The sequence below is a fragment of the Oculina patagonica genome, chromosome 9 (assembly GCF_052425735.1).
Source record: "Oculina patagonica isolate OP01 chromosome 9, crgOcupat, whole genome shotgun sequence".
Classification (NCBI taxonomy): domain Eukaryota; kingdom Metazoa; phylum Cnidaria; class Anthozoa; order Scleractinia; family Oculinidae; genus Oculina; species Oculina patagonica.
In genome coordinates, this window is record NC_135766.1 from 17,392,883 (window position 1) to 17,411,833 (window position 18,951).

Here is an 18,951-nt window from a genome sequence, read left to right on the forward strand (position 1 = left end):
GTTCGACTTCAGAAAAACAATTTGCTCTTACAAATCAATATCAAAGAAAACCAGAATTGGCTGTCAATGTGTAAAGCGTTTTGTGTGGAGCCGGGATTTTTCTGATGTTTCGGAAGAACATTTTGCTTGAAAACAATATACCAGACTGCATTTGGCAAGGTCGAAGTTTGGCAATATTTGACGTATCGTCATGACGCTGGAGGTGGGCCTCTTTCTTAAAACGAAACCTATGCGAAAAAATGGTGCAAAAGAAACTTTAACCCTATTCAGACCGGGGGGGGGGGGGCTTTTGAGGCCCGCGCTGACTTTGAACTTTTATAACTTTTTTAAGATTTAACCAAACGCTGCCAAACTTTCTGAGTTTTCCTAAAATTTATCTGGCAACAAATTGGTAGGGTTGGATGATGTGTCAGGAACTTGACATCACCATGGCAACGGTATTTTGACAGGCGTGTTTTCCCAAATTTGTAATTTTGCGTGTTTCTTTTAATGAAAATCAACTTAAATGGCATTATTTTTACGTTTTTACGGGTTTAAAGCACATTTTTATTCATTTTGAGTACTTTGCAATGATTTTGGGTGGTTTTCTGGCATTTTGGAAAAATTTTGAAATCCAAGATGGCGGATCCAAGATAGCGTCTGTTTTGACATCATGATGTAATTGTCACGTGATGTGACGTCACCATCCTACGTGACGTATACCAAAAGAAAGAGTTTCGGACGTACAATATATCCTATAAGTTTCATGGTGATTGCTTAAATATTCTATTCTAGGGGGGGCGAAGCCCCCCCCCCCCGGTCTGAGAAGGTCCAAAAAAGCCCGGTCTGAATAAGGTTAATAGATGCCTAATAAACAGTGTAAAGTATATGTTAAGGCACTGTTTGGTTTGTCTACACAAGCGTGTTGAATATAATATGCCTCAAATTTCATCAATTATATATGCCCGCCATCTTCTGCCAATTTTCCACTTTGGCGAATTTTGAAAAAAGTAGAAGGAAGCGGAACCATCAAATGCCATTTTCGAAAAAAGCTCACTAAAAGGGTCCTTTGAATAAAATAAAAAGGAACTCGAAATTTCGCGACTGTGCGACGATTCTCGATATCCCCAGACATTCAGTCTTAAAACGCTTGTGTCAAAAATGGCTGTCTTTGGAAAAAAGAAAGGGACAAGTTTCGACAATTTTCAAATGCAAATTAGCAATTTGAAGGTTTTGAGTTTCTTTCTAGTTCGTTCCTTTATCACCTATCCATACAAAACTTTAGGTTAGTTTTTGTTCTAGTGTTCTAGTATTTTGTTTAAGTCATTTCACCAACTAGTAAAGGCAATTTTCACAGGAGAATATTCATTACCTATTTAGCTTGTATGTTTTGAAAACACCCTCAAAAGGCGCCGCTTGTCTATAAAGGTCTAGCAATTTCTAATTCAGACTCATGATTTGCCCACTTATGTCCAGGATTGAACGCAGGTATTGTTTAATGAGTACTTCATGTTTGACTGTGTTATTTGACATTTCCATATTACTCCATATTTGACAAAATTTGGTGTGTTTTGGTGAATTTTTATTAATAAGGACACTTTGTGATGCGGAACGTGCATCTCATTAGCGTTCAATCCTGGACATATCTGGATTTGCCATGCCGAGTAACTTTTCTATTCTGCAATCTGAGGCTACATTCAATTTTGATTTCCAATTTCCCAGAAATTTTCAATGCTTAAAAGAAGAATTCAATTTCAGTCATGAACAAGTCAAAAAACGACAGTTTTCAGAATCATTGAATTTCTCAAGGGGCTAGGTCACGGTATTTTAGGTAATTCTATTTATTTTCGTTAATTAAGAGCTCTAAAAGATTGGCAAAGCGAAAGTCAGTTATTGGCAAAATCACGGCCACATAACAAACAAGGATGATTTTCGAGCATTGTAAATAACACTTTCATACAAATTGAGATAAACTTGAAAAAAGTCGGGCCGATGATTTCAAGTTTACCCGAACGCAATCCGTTTTAATCTTCTCAAATTTTGCCCATCCTTGCCCCTTTTGGCCTTTCTGTTTTTTTTTTTTTTTTTTTGGTTCTTCTACAGTTTTAAGCCGTTATTGTGATATTTCAGTTAGTTCTATGACCAGTTGGTCAGTACCGAAATTGCCTAAAATTGCGTGACATAGCCCCTTAAACATTGTCTTTGAAATAGTCATGGTTTACTCCTTTTCTGGAATTAAATCCTTCTCTGCTTGCAATATATCAAAAGCAAGATGACGTTCAAATACGTGATTCGACCTTAAGAAAAGTTTGTCTTCCTGGTTCTGTTTTAAAAACTTCTTGAAACTTGGTTACCTTCTCCAAGTTTGTCTTGTATTGTTCGCATAGCTGCCATTAAATATTTGTTTCCTCTGTTTCAGTGGCATGCCTGTAAACTAGCTATCTCGTGAAGATATGAAGCTAAGTGTATGACCACTATAAACACCATTTATTTCTTTTTTTTATTTTTTTTTTTAAAGCACGAACTATTCCTCAGAAAGAAGCTTTAACACCCCGCGGCTGAGGTAGTCAATTGTACTGGCCTTTTGTATATTATCTTGTTTGCATATGAATTGATTACTAGCAGTGCCTTTCAAGTACTTTCTTAGTTCCAAAAGAGTTTCCCGGTTGTTTACATATCCGACCAGCCTTTAAGTTACACGCTTTAAGAATAAAGTTGATTTTCCTGGTGTGATTTATGACTCATTTGCAGGGTTAATAGCGCTTCCGCTGATGGCGAAGCAATTAGAGGAAACTAGAACAATTGACGCACATTCAATGTTATTCGAATTGAAGCATTTCCTGTATATTTGTTTTCATCATATATTGAATCAAAATGCCACTGTCGTTAACTCGTGGATATGGGAGTGACCGCTGACGCAATGGTTGACCTTGGTTAAAATTGACAATGTGGCTTTTTAATGGCTTCACCGGTCAAGATGATATAATAGCTAGATCATGGACGCCCTGCTGGATCTAATGGCCGTTTTTTATACTAGTGACGCCTTACCCGTCTGGAAAGGTTTCGGCGAACGTTTTGTTCTTCGTCTGGTTATGGGTCTCCAGTATAAAGACGGGCACAAGACGAGTTACCCGTCTAGACGAGCTTCTTTTGGAAATGCGTCTTGAAAGACGGATTACAAAAGGAAGCTTCTCTAGACGTGTTATGCGTCTAATGCCCGTCTTTATACTAGAGACGCATAACCAGACGAACTACAAAATGTTTGCCGAAGCTCGTCCAGACGGATAACACGTCTCTAGTATAAAAACGGCAAATGGTGAAACTACTGCAGACAGCACCACGTTCTTTCCTCTTATAAAAAGGTTATAGCCGGAGTCTATTTAAGTGAAAAGGTGTCTAATTTTAGAACAGGAAAAATCTGAAATTTGTAGCTGTATTGCCTTATTAAAAAAATATATATCATCCCAATAATTCCTAGGCACTGAACTTTGTGTATTGGCAAAAGTTTAAGAACGATTTTCACACGGAGAAACAGATTGGTACAGTAAGATGCCGATTTCTAAAAACTGCCGATAATTCGAACCAAACCTGATTTCCGTTTCCCAGTCAAACACCGTCGATAATTCGAATATGCGATCTCCTGTTTTCATTGTCCCCAACACTCGTGGATGATTAGTGATTAGAGCAAACCTGGCTGGCCAAACAAAGAGAAAGCGGGAAGAAATGCGACTCATCTTCAATTACAAGACCCTGGCACCAAGCGGGCTCAACCAAGACTTTTCCTTCAAACTGTCTTAATGACTTGTATGCGAGTTTTGCTCGCGCGCGCTTTCTTTGCACCCGCGAGTTCCAAAATTCTGTTAATTTGAATTTCCATCGTTTTTTCGCATACGTAAGCACATAATTTTCACTTTTTACTACTGATGAAGGCAGAACTGTTGAAACGTTTAGTTTTTACATTGAACTTTACAGCGTTGAACATTACAGTATCCAATGTGTTCACTTGTGGATGCTACCGCATATCCACGAGTAAAAATGACTCTAGAGGGAAATTTGGCGGGCGACAAACTGATAATAACTCTAGCGCTCACCAGCAGTGATCACACATTGAAACCATTGAACACATTGAAAACATTGGAACCATTCTTTATGTTTTTATCTATAAGCCTATGACGGAAAAGCAAAAACTGATTATCTTTAAAGCATTAAAATTTCTTTCGGCCTGCACAGTTGGCTAATAGACTGAAAGTCGTCAATTGAAAATTGGTCGTCGCTTTGTTGTGTTGGTTTTTATAAAGAAAACGTTTTCCTGTAATTAATAAAACACTAAATTCTAAAAAAAATACTGCTATTTAGAGAAAGCCTAAGAGCTGAGTTTCGATAACATAAGAAGTAGATTGTGGCATTTTTCTACTTAACGAAATTGGGAATAATTGTACTTATGAATATTCAGACGTAATTAAATAGCGATAGCCTAGTCTTCTCTTTTATCTCTTCTCTACAAGAGAGATAGGGAACCAATTTCACTTTCTAAGTAATTTCACCAACTAGTTTAAAAAAAATAATTATCAAGGCAGTTTTCAAGGGATTATCTTCATTACTTATGTCACACCACCAAAACATGTATAGCATGGTGTTTAGTTAAACCAGCTTTAACGATATATAAATCAGCAACAGAAAATTGAAACACTGAATTTTACATAGGGCTCAAGTAAGCTGTAACTGAAGTTGTCATTGTGCTCAATTTGAAGTCGGCAATGTCAGCTAGCAACTTTAACGAATAAAACAATTTTTAAACGTATTTTGGCTTTGGTGTGAATGGGGTTTACGTCTGCCGAACGCCCTCGACATTTTACAAAATGTTTGTATTCACTGCACAAAGGGGCCTCTTGTCTTGATTTCCAGCAATGTATTCGGACTCACTTTTTGCCACACCGAGGACCATTTTACTTAGACAAACAAAAAGCTACATTTAATTGTTGAATTGCAGTTTCCCTGAAATACACTCTAATGAAAGTGAGGAATAATTTCTATGTTTTTGATAGCTGCAGCTGCCTTCCTCGGAAGAGGAAAGAATTGTGTCTATGGTGTTATCAGAAACCATTATAAAAAAATTTCAAATGTTTCTCAGCAAAACTTATAGATAATTTCTTTACAGAACGACTTAGATATGGACATGACTATGTACACTCATCTTGACCTTGATTGAAAATAAACGAAAAATTGTACTTGTCACAAGGTCTAAAAAATGTTTTGTAACGAAGCTTTCGACTGTATCGCACAGTCTGCATCAGCGATTAAAGTGAGCTCACGTTTATATGGACAGCTAGTTCATATGGACGCTCATATGGACAGTTTAGCCATAAATGGCAATGATTGAAAGTATATTGGTATATGACTTTTGCTGATGCGTTTTTCTCCATGTCACATGTATGCTAGGCAACTATTCGAATTCTCAAATCGTGCTTTTGATTAGCACGATTCCACCTTAAGTAAACAGGGGCACCCAACGAGGAAATTTTACTATAGGTGTCGGAACACCGTCGTTAAGTAATAGGTGTCGTTTTTGTGCGATTCAAAGCCTTATTCTTGAACGCTAAGAAAAGTGTATCTCTTCTGATACGCTAGCTGAGCCTTTAATCTTCAGAAAATGTTAGGGAACGAAATATAATTACCCGAATTTACGAGCTGCTATTGCTTTCTCGAAATTCATAGCTGGCCTTTTTTCTTACCGAAAACGACATTCTTCTCTCTCCGAAAACAACAGACATTTCTTTTCCCATGTCAGGAAAGTATGAGCTGGAATAAAACGTTTTTTGTCCCACTTTAATCCGAAAATGATAGACGATTATAGGTCTTCCGAACAGCTATTCTGCGAAACGGTCTCTTGGATACTCCTGATTCAAGTAAAGATTGTCTTTCTGGTTCCGTTATAAAAAAAATTGCTGAATCTTACTTACCTTCTACAAGCCGTCTGGCTCTGCTTGTAGTGTAGAGTCGTAACTGCCAGCAGAAACACGCACTATGTTTCATAAAAGGTTTAATACCTCGCAGCCTGTGTTTTTAATTTTGGGGAAGTTGATTACACTGGTCTTTTGTGTATGTTCTTGTTTGCATATGAATGCAGCGCTTCTCAATGTTCATGTGTGGTTACTGAAAGTTTGTTAAACAACGCGTGACGTCCATATCGACATTTCACATTCATGGATTAGAGAGATTCATTTAACCCGTGAAACAATAACAGTTAGTGCGTGATAGTCAAAACTAAACCAAAGAAAACAATGGGATTAGTGTTTAATAATATCTTAAAGTGTAATAACTATTTCACGGGTTTAGTAAAATCACTCTAAACCAAAAAGAAAAGAAAATGATACATAATGTAGCAGAGATATTTTTTAACAGATTGTTGAGTGTATTTGAATTACTGTAGGCATTTTTTGTTTGTTTTACTGCTTAGAAATTTGACTTATTCATTCAACAGCTTGCAGTAGCCGCCGTTTGACGCTTCAAGGCTTAAATAGAAATGTTCATCTACCAGATGTGCTTTATGATTTATTGACAGATTTAGACATTAAAACACAAGAAACATGTGCGCGTTTAATATCAATTTTTCTTACTTTCGTTTTCACGAGATTTAGAAATGACTTTGAATGTTGAGAGGTTTCGAATTTACAAAATGGGAAGAGATTATTCAGCAATCTGGTCCGGACAATCTGCGAGCTAGCGAGCTAAATAACATATTGGTTAGCCTAACTAACACTCCGGTTAGCCTAAATAGCACTTCGGTTAGCCTAAATAGCACTCCGGTTAGCCTACAGTTTGCTTAGGTAGCTTGTGGTTAGCCTTTATGTTGGGATAAGGGATTTCTGGCTCGCATGGCTCGCGAGTCATGCGAGCCATTCAGGTTAGCCTAAATAACACTTTAGTTAGCCTAAACACACTCCGGTTAGCCTAAATAACACCCTGGTTAGCCTGCAGTTAGTTTAAGTAGCTTGCGGTTAGCCTTTTATTGGGATCTGGGATTTTTTTGTTCGCATGACTCGCATGCCTCGCTGACTCGCACTGTGTCCTAGTAACATAAAAAAATTATATTCGCATGAATATTTTACTGATGTACTAAGTGCACAATGTAGTAAAATTCTAAATGTTGCGATGAAAAATATATTATTTGGATCAAGCCAGGGACAGTGTTTTGGCAACACAACGAGATCGAACATCGTTTGTATTTGTAGTTCGCGAATTTAAGAGAATATATATTGATTTACGTAGCATGATTTGTCAAAAAACCGGGCTAAAAACATTGAATTCATGAATACTCTTTAACTTAGGACTGGTTTCTTTTGGTAAATCGCAGGAAACATTGTTTTTTCCCCTTCTCTTTTATCTATTTTGGTAACAACAAATCCTTTCCCTTTTAATTAATTGTCAAGAAGTAACAATCTTCACTTTTGAACTGGAATACTTTAACTATTAGTCTATGTTTACACGGGACAAGTTCCAAACGGATCCAGTCCAAAAATCGGATCGGATAGGCCTTCTGTTTACACGGGACCGTTCTGGAACCGGTCCGGAACGGATCCGAAACTGGACCTGTTGTTTTGCAGGTCCAGTTTTGGATCCATTCCTGACCGGTTCCAGAACGATCCCATGTAAACTCCTGAAATGGTTCCAAACGGTTCCCTGTAAACAGGAAGCCGATCTGGTCCGGTCCGGTTCGGAACGCTTCCGGTCCGGTATCGTGCAACGTAGCTTTAAGAACTGTTGGTGTTCATTGAAAAAGTCGTCGCTTATTCTTATATTTTTATCTGACTCATATTATTTGCCATGCCAAGCGACTTCTCATTTTGGCAAGGAAAGCGTTTAAATCGGTTTTGTATTGCAATTTGTCAGGGGGAAAAATCGAAAATACCAAAGAATGGGATTTTTATACTTTGTGGTGAGTATCCGGCAACAAGATCGGAAGGTTTTTCGTTTCGTTTCCAATTTCCTTAACCCTAATCAGACCGGGCTTTTTTGGACCATCTCAGACTGTAACTTCCAGAATATTTAAGCAATCACCATGAAACTTATAGGATGCATTGTATGTCCGAAACCCTTTCTTTTGGTATACGTCACGTGGGATGGTGACGTCACATCACGTGACAATTACATCTTGATGTCAAAACAGCCGCCATATTGGATCCGCCATCTTGGATTTCAAAATTTTTCCAAAATGCCAGAAAACCACCCAAAATCACTGCAAAGTACTCAAAATAAATAAAAATGTGTTTTAAACCCGTAAAAATGTAAAAATAATTCCATTTAGGTTGATTTTTATTAACAGAAACACGCAAAATTACAAACTTGGAAAAACATGCCTGTCAAAATGCCGTTGCCATGGTGATGTCAAGTTCCTGACATATCATCCAACCATACCAAATAGCCCATTTCCGAATTCTCGCATTTTAGAGATCTGGTGCCGAAATCGACTCACCAGATCGAGGCTAAATGCATTGCATCCCATCAAACATGGAGGCTTCGAGTGAAAAAACAACATGCAGTGAAGATTTCTCGAAATTAAAGGTCGATGAATTGAAAAATTATTTTCGAGAGAGAGGTATACAATTAAGCGATGGTAGCAAAGGAAAGCGGAAAGCTGAACGTGGCCATCAAGAAACAACCTGACGCCAAGAAGACTTTTGAACGAACAAAGATTTTCAGGTGAATAATCTTAATTCTTTACCTACCAAATAATTGTAAAGGTCTCCGAACGTGAATTAATTAATTTCGAGAAGTTGTGAGTCCAAGCGCTTTTAGTTTAAGTATTAGGGTCTGAAAACTTCCCTTCACTTGTTTGCAATTTGTCCTTCAGTAACTTTGTGCGGTCTTTGGCAGAATCATCCAGTTTCCTCCGCTTCATTGCCGCTGCTTTCTGGCATAAATCAAGCAATTCAGCTTTCCGTTTTCCTTTGCCACCATCGCTTAATTGTATACCTCTCTCTCGCAAATAATTTTCCAATTTATCGACCTTTAATTTCGAGAAATCTTCACTGCATGTTGTTTTTTCACTCGAAGCCTCCATGTTTGATGAGATGCAATGCACCTAGCCTCGATCCCATGAGTCGATTTCGGCACCAGTCCTCTAAAATGCGAGAACTCGGTAATGGGCTAATACCAGATAAATTTTAGGAAAACTCAGAAAGTTTGGCAGCGTTTGGTTAAATCTTATATTAACAACGTTATAAAAGTTCAAAGTCAGCGCGGGCCCCAAAGCCCCCCCCCCCCCCCCCCTTGTCTGAATAAGATAAGATAAGATAACTTTATTTATACACGGTTTTTCCATCAGTCAATTAAGTTACTGGACTATCTAACTAACTACAAAAATTTAATAACAACAAATTCAAAATAACAAAAGAAAAGTATGCTTTTCATGGAGGCCGTGTCTAAAATTTACTTAAAATTTAGATATTACTTTAAACTGTGCCGACTTAATTTAGATTTGAAATCGGCCAGTGAAGATGCTTGTCTTAGGTCTACAGGTAAGTTGTTCCACAACTGAGCTCCGCTGTACGAAAAACTTGTTTTGAGATAATCAGTTCGAGGTTGTGGAAGAACTAATTTGTTTTCGGTATTCCTTAAACGATAAGCACTAACATCGTCACGATATACGAATCTTGATCTCAGATAATCAGGAGTTATACCATGTAATGTTTTATACATTAGGATAGACTTCTGTTCCAATCTTTGATAATAGAGTCTTCGCCACCCCAGTGTCCGGAACAAATCATCTAAATTACTATCATAGCTCGCAGACATTAGGGTACGAGCTGCGCGGTTTTGAAGCCTTGGCAGTTTTTCAGCAAGGCCCTTGTTACAGCTTCCCCACACTACGTTGCAATAATCAAATTGTGGTTGAATAAGGCTATTATAAACTTTGATTAAAATATTAAATGGAGTGAGATGCCGAATTCGTTTAATTGCACCAATGGCACAAGCTATCTTCTTAGAAATGTTTTCAATATGACACTCCCAGTTTATATTTTGATCAACATAAACTTCGAGGGATTTAGCGGAAGTTACTTGTTCTATTGCGTTCTCATTTATAGTAAGAGAGGGACTTTCCGTAAATTGTGATAATTTCTGCCTTGATGCAATAAGCATAAACTCTGTTTTCGTCATATTTAGAGTAAGCTTGTTAGCAGACAGCCATTCGTACACATTTCTCAGGTCGTGATTAAGGCGATAATTTATATGCTCAATGTCAGTGCTAGCAAGTGTTAGGCTAGTATCATCTGCGTACATTCTGGGTTCCGAATATGTCAGACAGTGTGGTAAGTCATTAATATATACCAAAAACATAAGAGGTCCCAAAATTGTTCCCTGGGGAACACCACATCTTAGACATTTCGGAGTTGACTTACAAGAATTAATATGACAAATCTGTGTTCGATTATCTAAATAAGAAGCAAACCATTGATGACTGGTCTAACAAATTCCATAGTATTGCAATTTTCGCAACAAAATATCGTGATCTACTGTATCAAATGCCTTTTTGAGATCTAAAAAGACTACGGCATTAACAAGACCACGGTCTATATCCAAGGCCCAGCTATCTGTAGCTTCGATAAGTGCGGTGAGCGTGGAATGCAGAGACCAAAAAACCAGATTGATGGCACGAGAGAAAGTTGTTTTTTGTTAAATAATGAGAAAGTTGATCGTAAATTATCCGTTCAAAGACTTTGGTAACAACTGGAATTACTGATATTGGCCGATAATTCGTCGGATCAGAACGCTTTCCAGAATTTTTATACAATGGAGTAACTCTGGCAGATTTCCACTCATCGGGAAAGATACCCGTCATTAGGGATTGATTAAATATATGAGTGAGAGATTCCGCCAGTAAGTCAGGACATTCCCTTAGAAGTTTCGCTGAAATATTATCTAATCCTGTTTCCTTTGACCTAAAGCTTTGATAGTAGTGCAAAAACACGTGTAGGTGTTGTTTTTTCAAAAACAAAATTTTTATCAGTTGCGGTAAGAAATTCGTCGAAGGATTTATCAACTTCTGTTACGTCTCCACTAAGGCTTGGCCCAACTTCTGTGAAAAAGGAGTTTAGCATTTCTGCTATATCTATTTGATCTTCAGAATTTACCCCACTATACTCCATTTCATTAATAACAGTTTTATTGGATTTTCGTGAGGTCAGTTCATTGATTGTTTTCCATGTTTTCCTTTGATCCCCGGCCACAACAATTGTTGAAGGCATTTTCATAATACGCTTTTTTAGCGCTGTTAATTTCCCAATTCACTTGATTTTTAACCATTCGAAATTGGTTCCAAATAAATGGATCCTTTGTCTTAATTGCCTTTCTTTTGAGGCGGTTTCTGAAATTCATCCGCTTTTTAAAATAGTGGTTATCCATGGTGATTTAGAATCTCGTGTCCGTTTGGTCTTCATCGGTGCGTGCTTTTCACAAACATTCAGGATTAATTCTTTCCACCTCCTCCACATATCATTAGGATCATACAATTTCTTTATATCATCCCAGGGTTGGGCTAAAATATCCGCATAGAAATTTGCGCTATTAAAATGTTTAAACTGTCTATATGTTATCAAGTTAACTCCTTTAGAGAAAGTGGGAATTGAAATTTTTCGATATGCATAAACTAAACTGTGATCACTTATGGCGACATGAGACACCCCTGAACAATACACATTCTCTGCCCGATTTGTGAAAATCAGATCAATTAAAGTACTTGTAGTAGGTGTAATTCTGGTAGGTTCATTAATGAGTTGTTCCAATCCATAAATATCTGTTATGTTTAGAAGAGCTTTCACATTAGCATTGTCTTTGGATTGCATGTCACAATTTAAATCCCCCAGGAGAAAATGTTCTACGTTTTCAGAATCTAATTTGCCTAATAATGTGTTTACATGCGCGAAAAGTTCATAGGGTTAAATCACGAAAACCTTTGAAAAGAATATATATATTTTTTATATTTGTTTAAAAATAATACTTAGGTTAAAATTTTGATAGTGTAGTACCGTCCGTTGCATCCAAGCGTGAACACGTCATGAAAAAAAAAAAAAACATCTTTCATATGAAGTCCGGTAACCGGGCCGCGTGGTTAAGGGGTTATACGTGACGCGTGATTTGGGCAAAAATAAGCCCGTGACGCGTAAAAACAGCTCAAATCTAGCCGTGATCCGTGAATTTCCGGACTAGTGTGACGCGTTATCAAGTAATTCAAGCTGAACACGTTCGTGAAAATCGAAGCTAGATTGAGTACTCACAAATCAATTTACGGTATCGAAGCAAAATTGACAAACGATACAATCTTGAAGCTTAATTAATTAAGAATGCTTTTGTATTTGTGCATTAGGTCTTGTCTTACATTGTGAACTCCTGCGAGATAAAGTTTTTCTACTTGGCTATTGAAAGGTAAATTCGACCACGAATTAACTAATCAGTTAAAGCTTATTTTCTTTAATAATGAATACCCAAATACGTGATTCGTCTAGTACACGAAAAATTATAACATCGTCTATAAAATTATAACAGCGCATATTCAAATGATTATGCGTCGCTATCGACATCGCCGTCGTAATTGCGGGAGGGGCCTTGGGTTGTGTCGCACCATTGACATCACTCCCTAAACTACTGAGCATTGGTCTTGCCTTTGCCTCCCTTTCCACGAAAAAAAATCTTGAACGACCATTGTTCAATTGTATCCAATCACAAAGTGGCTGGGGAATAGCGTTTTCCCTTCGGCACCACAAATTGGTGCTACGCATTCGGACAGCTTAAAAATTTTGGATACCCGTTTTCGTTTGAGGGCTTGTTCCGGACCGTTTGGATGAATTTTCAATCAAATGATACGAGAAGATTCGTCAAGCCTTCCTCTTTTCTGTTGCGTAGTTTGAAAGCTCTGCGATGGGATCATCAGGTCGAAAATCAGCTCGGCGCTGGAATTGTTCTACTTTGGAGCTGTTGGAGTTTCCACCCTTTCCATATAATTAGATGTATAGTAAACAGCGAAAGCAAAATATCCTTCAATCGACTCATATTCGCCATTTCGAGCCGAAAAAACAACACTACACAAAAGGTAGGAAAACTTTACATTTATTCAGCACAAATTTGTTCATGTTTTGCGCCATTACACGCAATTCTACAGACCGTTCGGTAAATTCCATACATTCTCTATAAAAATGTAAATGTGCACAGTCTGCACACAAACAGTTTGTCTGGGCTCCCTGTGATTTGTCTGTTTTTGTTTTGTGTTTTTTTTTTTGGCCAGCTTCGTCCCCAGGGTCTTCTCGTCGACGAGTTTTCAAAATGGCCGTCTCGTCGCCAAGCCTAGGCTTTGGTAGATTGTGCTAGCATAACTTATGGCATAATTGGAGCTTAAAAGCATAATTTATGAAACGAGCACTGCCACGGCATAATTAGCACTTTTTAGCACTTTTTGGAGCATAAATTCATAAAATTTAGTAAATATGGTGTACTTTCTACAGAAATAAATTAAATTTAGGTAGCTTGTTCTTGCAAAGCGTGTTTTAGCTATACAATTGTGATTGTTAAGTCGTTGGAGGCATTTTACAAACGGTTCAGAGATGCGAGCAGCTAATTTGGACAGCTGACGGCCGTGACAAACTGCCATAAAACGCAAATAAATTTAAAACAACAGTTTATTTGAAAAACATCATAATTTGGTGTCGTTATTGCGCACCTCTATGTACAGAATCTACGTCATTTTGTGAGCATAATTTCGGAAATCAGAAGCATAATTTGGGAATTCTGGCATAATTATTGCATAATTTGGCAAAATTTTGAGCACTGCTGGTAGCATAATATGCCACTTTTAGAAGCACAATCTACCAAAGCCTAGCCAAGCCGCCATCTTGAAAGCGGAGTAGACCCCGGGAACGAGGTTGTTTTTAAGCTTGAAGGTTATTTTATATACTTTCGGGAATATTAATTAACTTTTTCAGTAAGGTCTCTTTCTTTCTGATACTCTGGAGAAACGAACTAAAGTCACCATTTTAAGACGACCTCAAGGTACTGGCCAATAGCTTGACAGCTCGGCAAATCAGATTGCGGCATTTGCATTAAAACACTAGTAGCGAGAACCTGGGAACAAGATGGTAGAATTTTGTTAATAGTCCGGCGGCTTAGCTCGAAATTTTAGTTGAATTGTGTACTTTTTGATACAAGCATGCATGAAACTTGGCACAATGAAAGTGGTCACCAACAGAAGTTTTTAATCGGGCGTGGCCGATTTATAGTTTACCCTTTGGTCGTCCTAGACGATAGTCTTCTGTCGGCTAAAAATGACGGGGATAGCCTGGGCCAATCGGTTTCATTTCAGTTTTGACAAGTAAATCGTTGTAGGAACACTGGGTCGACTTTTGGGCTAATCTGCAATCTGGTTCTCTTCTTTGCTTCGGCGGGAGGACAGAGAAAAAAGCTTAACGGGTAAAGTACTAATAATCACCATTGTGAAACTGTAGTTGCTTTGACAAGTTGAAGCTACGGTATTTTTGTAAATAAAAGGAGTAACGTCATTCATGTCACGCAATGTTTTTGTGGGAAACTTTGAAACTAGACGCTTTGCTGGTTTCTACAAATAGCAGTGTGATCTGGCGGTACATTTTTTTTGAGGCGGACTCCACTTTAAAACTATTTTTTATATATTTAGCAAGAAGTACGGTATGTCGATTTTCATTTCCGCACAGTTGGGCGTCAAAGTCGCCTGTCACAAAGAGTAGAATGTTTGCACAACATGGTTTGGATATATTTTAGATTTGACTAGTGACGTTAGTAAGACACTTCTCAAGACGTCAGCAAAACATTGGCAATGTACAGTATCGGTGTGAACTTGAATGGAATTTTTTACGAGATCAGTAAAGCTATCGAATGAAAAGATGACTCGAAAATGAAAACTTCGAATAATTATAATTAAATACCAATTGAATTTTAGATGAGAAAGTCCGGAAGTGACATCTGTGTTCAAAATAGGAATTTTTGTACAACTTAAAGTTCCGAAAAAAAAGACCACATGTTTTGTAAAAATCACAGACAAACATGATCAGGAAAACAAAACAGGCCAATGGGTTTTATTCACGAAAATACAACTTTCTTAAGAAAGACTTTGTAAACATGATAATGGAATCGAATTACATTTCACACGAAATTTGCATACATTTGAACTTGCAAAAAGAAGTATCTCTGCCGAGACATAATAGCGAGACCTTACATTAATAATTATTGTATTCTGATCTGATTGTTATTTTTTATGCATTATAACTATTTGAAAGTGGTACTCATCGATTAAAACAAAACGGTTTTCCATTCACTGCTTGGAGTATTTATAGACGTGAAAACCTTCGCTTAATCAAATTACATTCTGCACGAAATATTTTGTATCCATTTGTCCCGAAACTTTGAGGAAATTGAAATCTTTGTGGACAGTACTGCATAAAAGCAGTTCATAGAATTGAATAAAAAGATAAGAACCATATTGATAAAGAAAATTTTAAAACTTTATTTTGGCTCATTTTGACGAAATTCAGGATTTTCAAAGACTGCCAGTAAACGGCTGTATCTTGTCTGTCTCTAACGATTTTGCTACGGTTTCGAACGAGCTAATTTTTCAACATGATATCATGGTAGCGGGCAGAAGTCGGTTCGTTCTTAATTTTTCAATACGGTATACAAGTTACAGGTCAATATACAGACCCTCTGTACAGTAAAAAACGTTTTGGGAACAAACCATTGTGAACTTATTTTCTATGTTGATCGGTAAAAATCCTTAGTACGACATGGGGTTTAAAATTAAAACTTAAGGTAAAAGCTGTTAAAATTGATGCTAAACGTTTTCGATCTGTTCGATCATCATCAGAGTGAAAAAATCTGCATACGCTCATCGTTCTTATAGTTCAGATAACACCAGTTATGTAATACCTGTTCCCATTGGGAACAAGGTGAGGTCCAGTGATTGCACTTGTTTGTTTAGTTCAGGGTGGTAGCGTGCAATGTAGAATGCTTCTTTTGTTCTTCTTTTTAACCATGAGTGGGCAGTGGTTACAACATTCCACGTGAACTTGTGATTAGGGTGTTTTCTGATGTGCTTGGCTGGCTCTGACTGCTTATTGACATCTGAATGTTCGTTAACACGAACCTCGAGGTTGCGTGCTGTTTCGCCAATGTATGTTACTCCACAATTACACTTGCCTTTGTAGATGACGTGTGACGGGTGTGTGATTTTGTCTTTTAACTTGAAGATTGATTCCGTCTTGCGTGTTTGCCACATTATGAAGAAGTTAAATTAAACCTCCATTTGGTGTACATGTTAAGCTTCTTTAAGAATTTCCTACTTTCTACTTCATTTGTTCTGCAGAAAGGGATACGAATTCCAAGTTTAGGTCTTTCATCGAACCAGTGGACAGGAATTAGGGGTCATGAATGGTCCCTCAAAATGTCGCAGTGCTCGCAATGCTCGCAAAATTTTAGTGGGTGCTCGTTTGCTCGTGCTCGCACGTTTTTACAAGTGCTCGCATGCTCGGTTTTCAGTGGTGTAACTTTTTGAAAAGTGCTCGTTGCTCGCAAGGCTAACTTTTGTCAGTGCTCGAGCTCGCAAAGAAAAACGCTTTGCTCGCATGCTCGCAAATGCTCGCAAAGACCATTTGATACCCATGGAATTTGTGGGGTTTGTTATCAAGTTCGTTAGTACCTTCATACTGCAAGGTGTATAACCTCAGAGAATTATTATCAAGTGTGTTTTGTTTTATTAGCGGTTTATACTCTAAGGTCTTGGTATGGGAGATCAAAATTAAGGCAAATTTCTGTTATTATCTGATTGCTTGGCACAGGTTAGTACGATATTGAATTGGTTAGGAAATGTAAACAAACATTAAATTGAATAAGAGTAGAAAGGGAGGGACAGGTGGGGGTGAAAGGCTAAGGAGATGGAAAGGGAGGGAGAATTAAAATCCATGGTTGGTTATAAAATCCATGGTTGGCCACCTAAAGCGTTTGAAAAATTGGTCTTCAAGTAAAACCCCGCCTTTATTAAGTATTGCGAAAAGGCTGCACTTTGCTAAGTGTTACAAATTTATATTTTCTAGACGTCTAGTTCAATCGTTTATTTATATTGTGCGAAATATGTTTTTATAAATTGAGACCATTATGTCATTAAGTAATAATGCAATCTTGAAAACATTCCAGATTTTCATTATTAAATAGAAACACGAAAAATTCAAATTTGGGAAAACAAGCCTGTCAAAATGACGTTGCCATGGTGATTTCAAGTTACTGGCACAATAACTAATCCTACCAAATTATTGCGATATAAATTTTAGATAAACGCGCAAAGTTTGGCAGCGTTTGGTTGAATCTTGAAAAAGTTATAAGCGTCCAAAGTCAGCGCGGGCCTCAAAAGCTCCACCCCCCCCCCCCCCCCCGGCCTGAATAGGTTTAAGTGACTGTTTTTCCAGTGATTTTTACTGTACTGTACCCTGCTTTTCAAGTCAAAACAGATAGCTAATTATTAAGCGCCCGATTTTAAGCTTCTCAAGCTTCTTGTTTCAGATATAGTGCCAAGCCCGAAAAACGCCAGGGAGAAGAGGGCGGGGAACAAAAAATCTTTTTCATGCAATAACTTTCTAGTAAATTATTGGTATTGAAGGGATGGTTAAAAAATAACGATTGTAAGCCTAATTTAAAACATTCATATCTGTATTTTTGAAATAAAATCTACAATAAAAAGTGTATAAAAGACAAGAAGAAGTACTTCGTGGGGGAGGGGCCTCTTGGCTGAAAATTTCATTGCTATTTACTAGCCGAAAATAGGAAATTGGCGTTGGCACTATATCGAGAAACAATTAGTATGTGAATACTTGTAATCCTGCAAAGTTTGGTGCTTGTGTCAGAAATCGCACAATTCAGGAGCTAAGCCGCCGGACTATAATGCATGATGGGGGAATGGATGCATTAAATGAACTTAACGATTACCGCAGAGGACAGTCGAATTTCACTGTTATATTATTAGGCTTTAAGAATATACAAAAGACTATCGGTTCACTGAAACAACTCGCTCAAAAAATAGGGGGAAATAAGGAGGCTGGTTTACTTAATGTCAGAACCATGTAGACAGAAAACCACAATACTTAAAAACACTTTTATTTAATTACTTGCCTAAAGTTCTTGATGTTATTAATGCAAAATTAAGGTTAAATTGTTCGTTTTCACAATCAACTAGCGAGCTCTACACTGAGCTGGATATTGAACTATCCACCATTTTGAGAATTCGCTTTACGAAAAGGACTGGATAACACATTGTGACGCGATGTCACCTGATAGGTGTCACGTGAGAGGAAAGAGAAAAAAAAAAATGGTCGTTTGTTCCTGAAAATCATTTGAAGCCTTTTTATCGTAAGTGCGGCTGCCAGGTGGTTGAAGGACATCATTAAGTCTGAATACCCGTAAGTTTACAGCATCGCTCGAAGAACTGAGTGATGTTTCTGCCTTTGTTTTGTACAACAGCGCTGTTTAGCGCTTCGGAAAAAACGTTGCAAACAAGGTAGTTTTGAGCCTGGCCGCACAGAGAGTCTAAAACAAGAGGTTTCTTGCCGGGAACTTGGTCAACGCGAGTTTTACAGGGTCCGCTTGGGTTCTGCCGCGACAAAGTTGCCGAGAAGTGACCTGGTTTTAGACTTTAAAAAATTCTTTATATGTTCCCCAGGGCACCTTCCCTTCGCAAAATATTTTCTGTGTCTCATTAAATATTCATCAATCAATCTATCGATTCGTGCGAACGAAAACCTCGAGCTCATAAGTTTATCTTGTTTTCGCGGGATTTTGTAGATGTGTGATGATGTAAGGAGTGGAGATAGAAGTGAGAGCAAGCCGGCGGCACTCAACTGAAAGCAAAACTAGTATAATGTGACAACACGAGCAAACGTATTCAATCAACAATCAGTCTTTATTTCA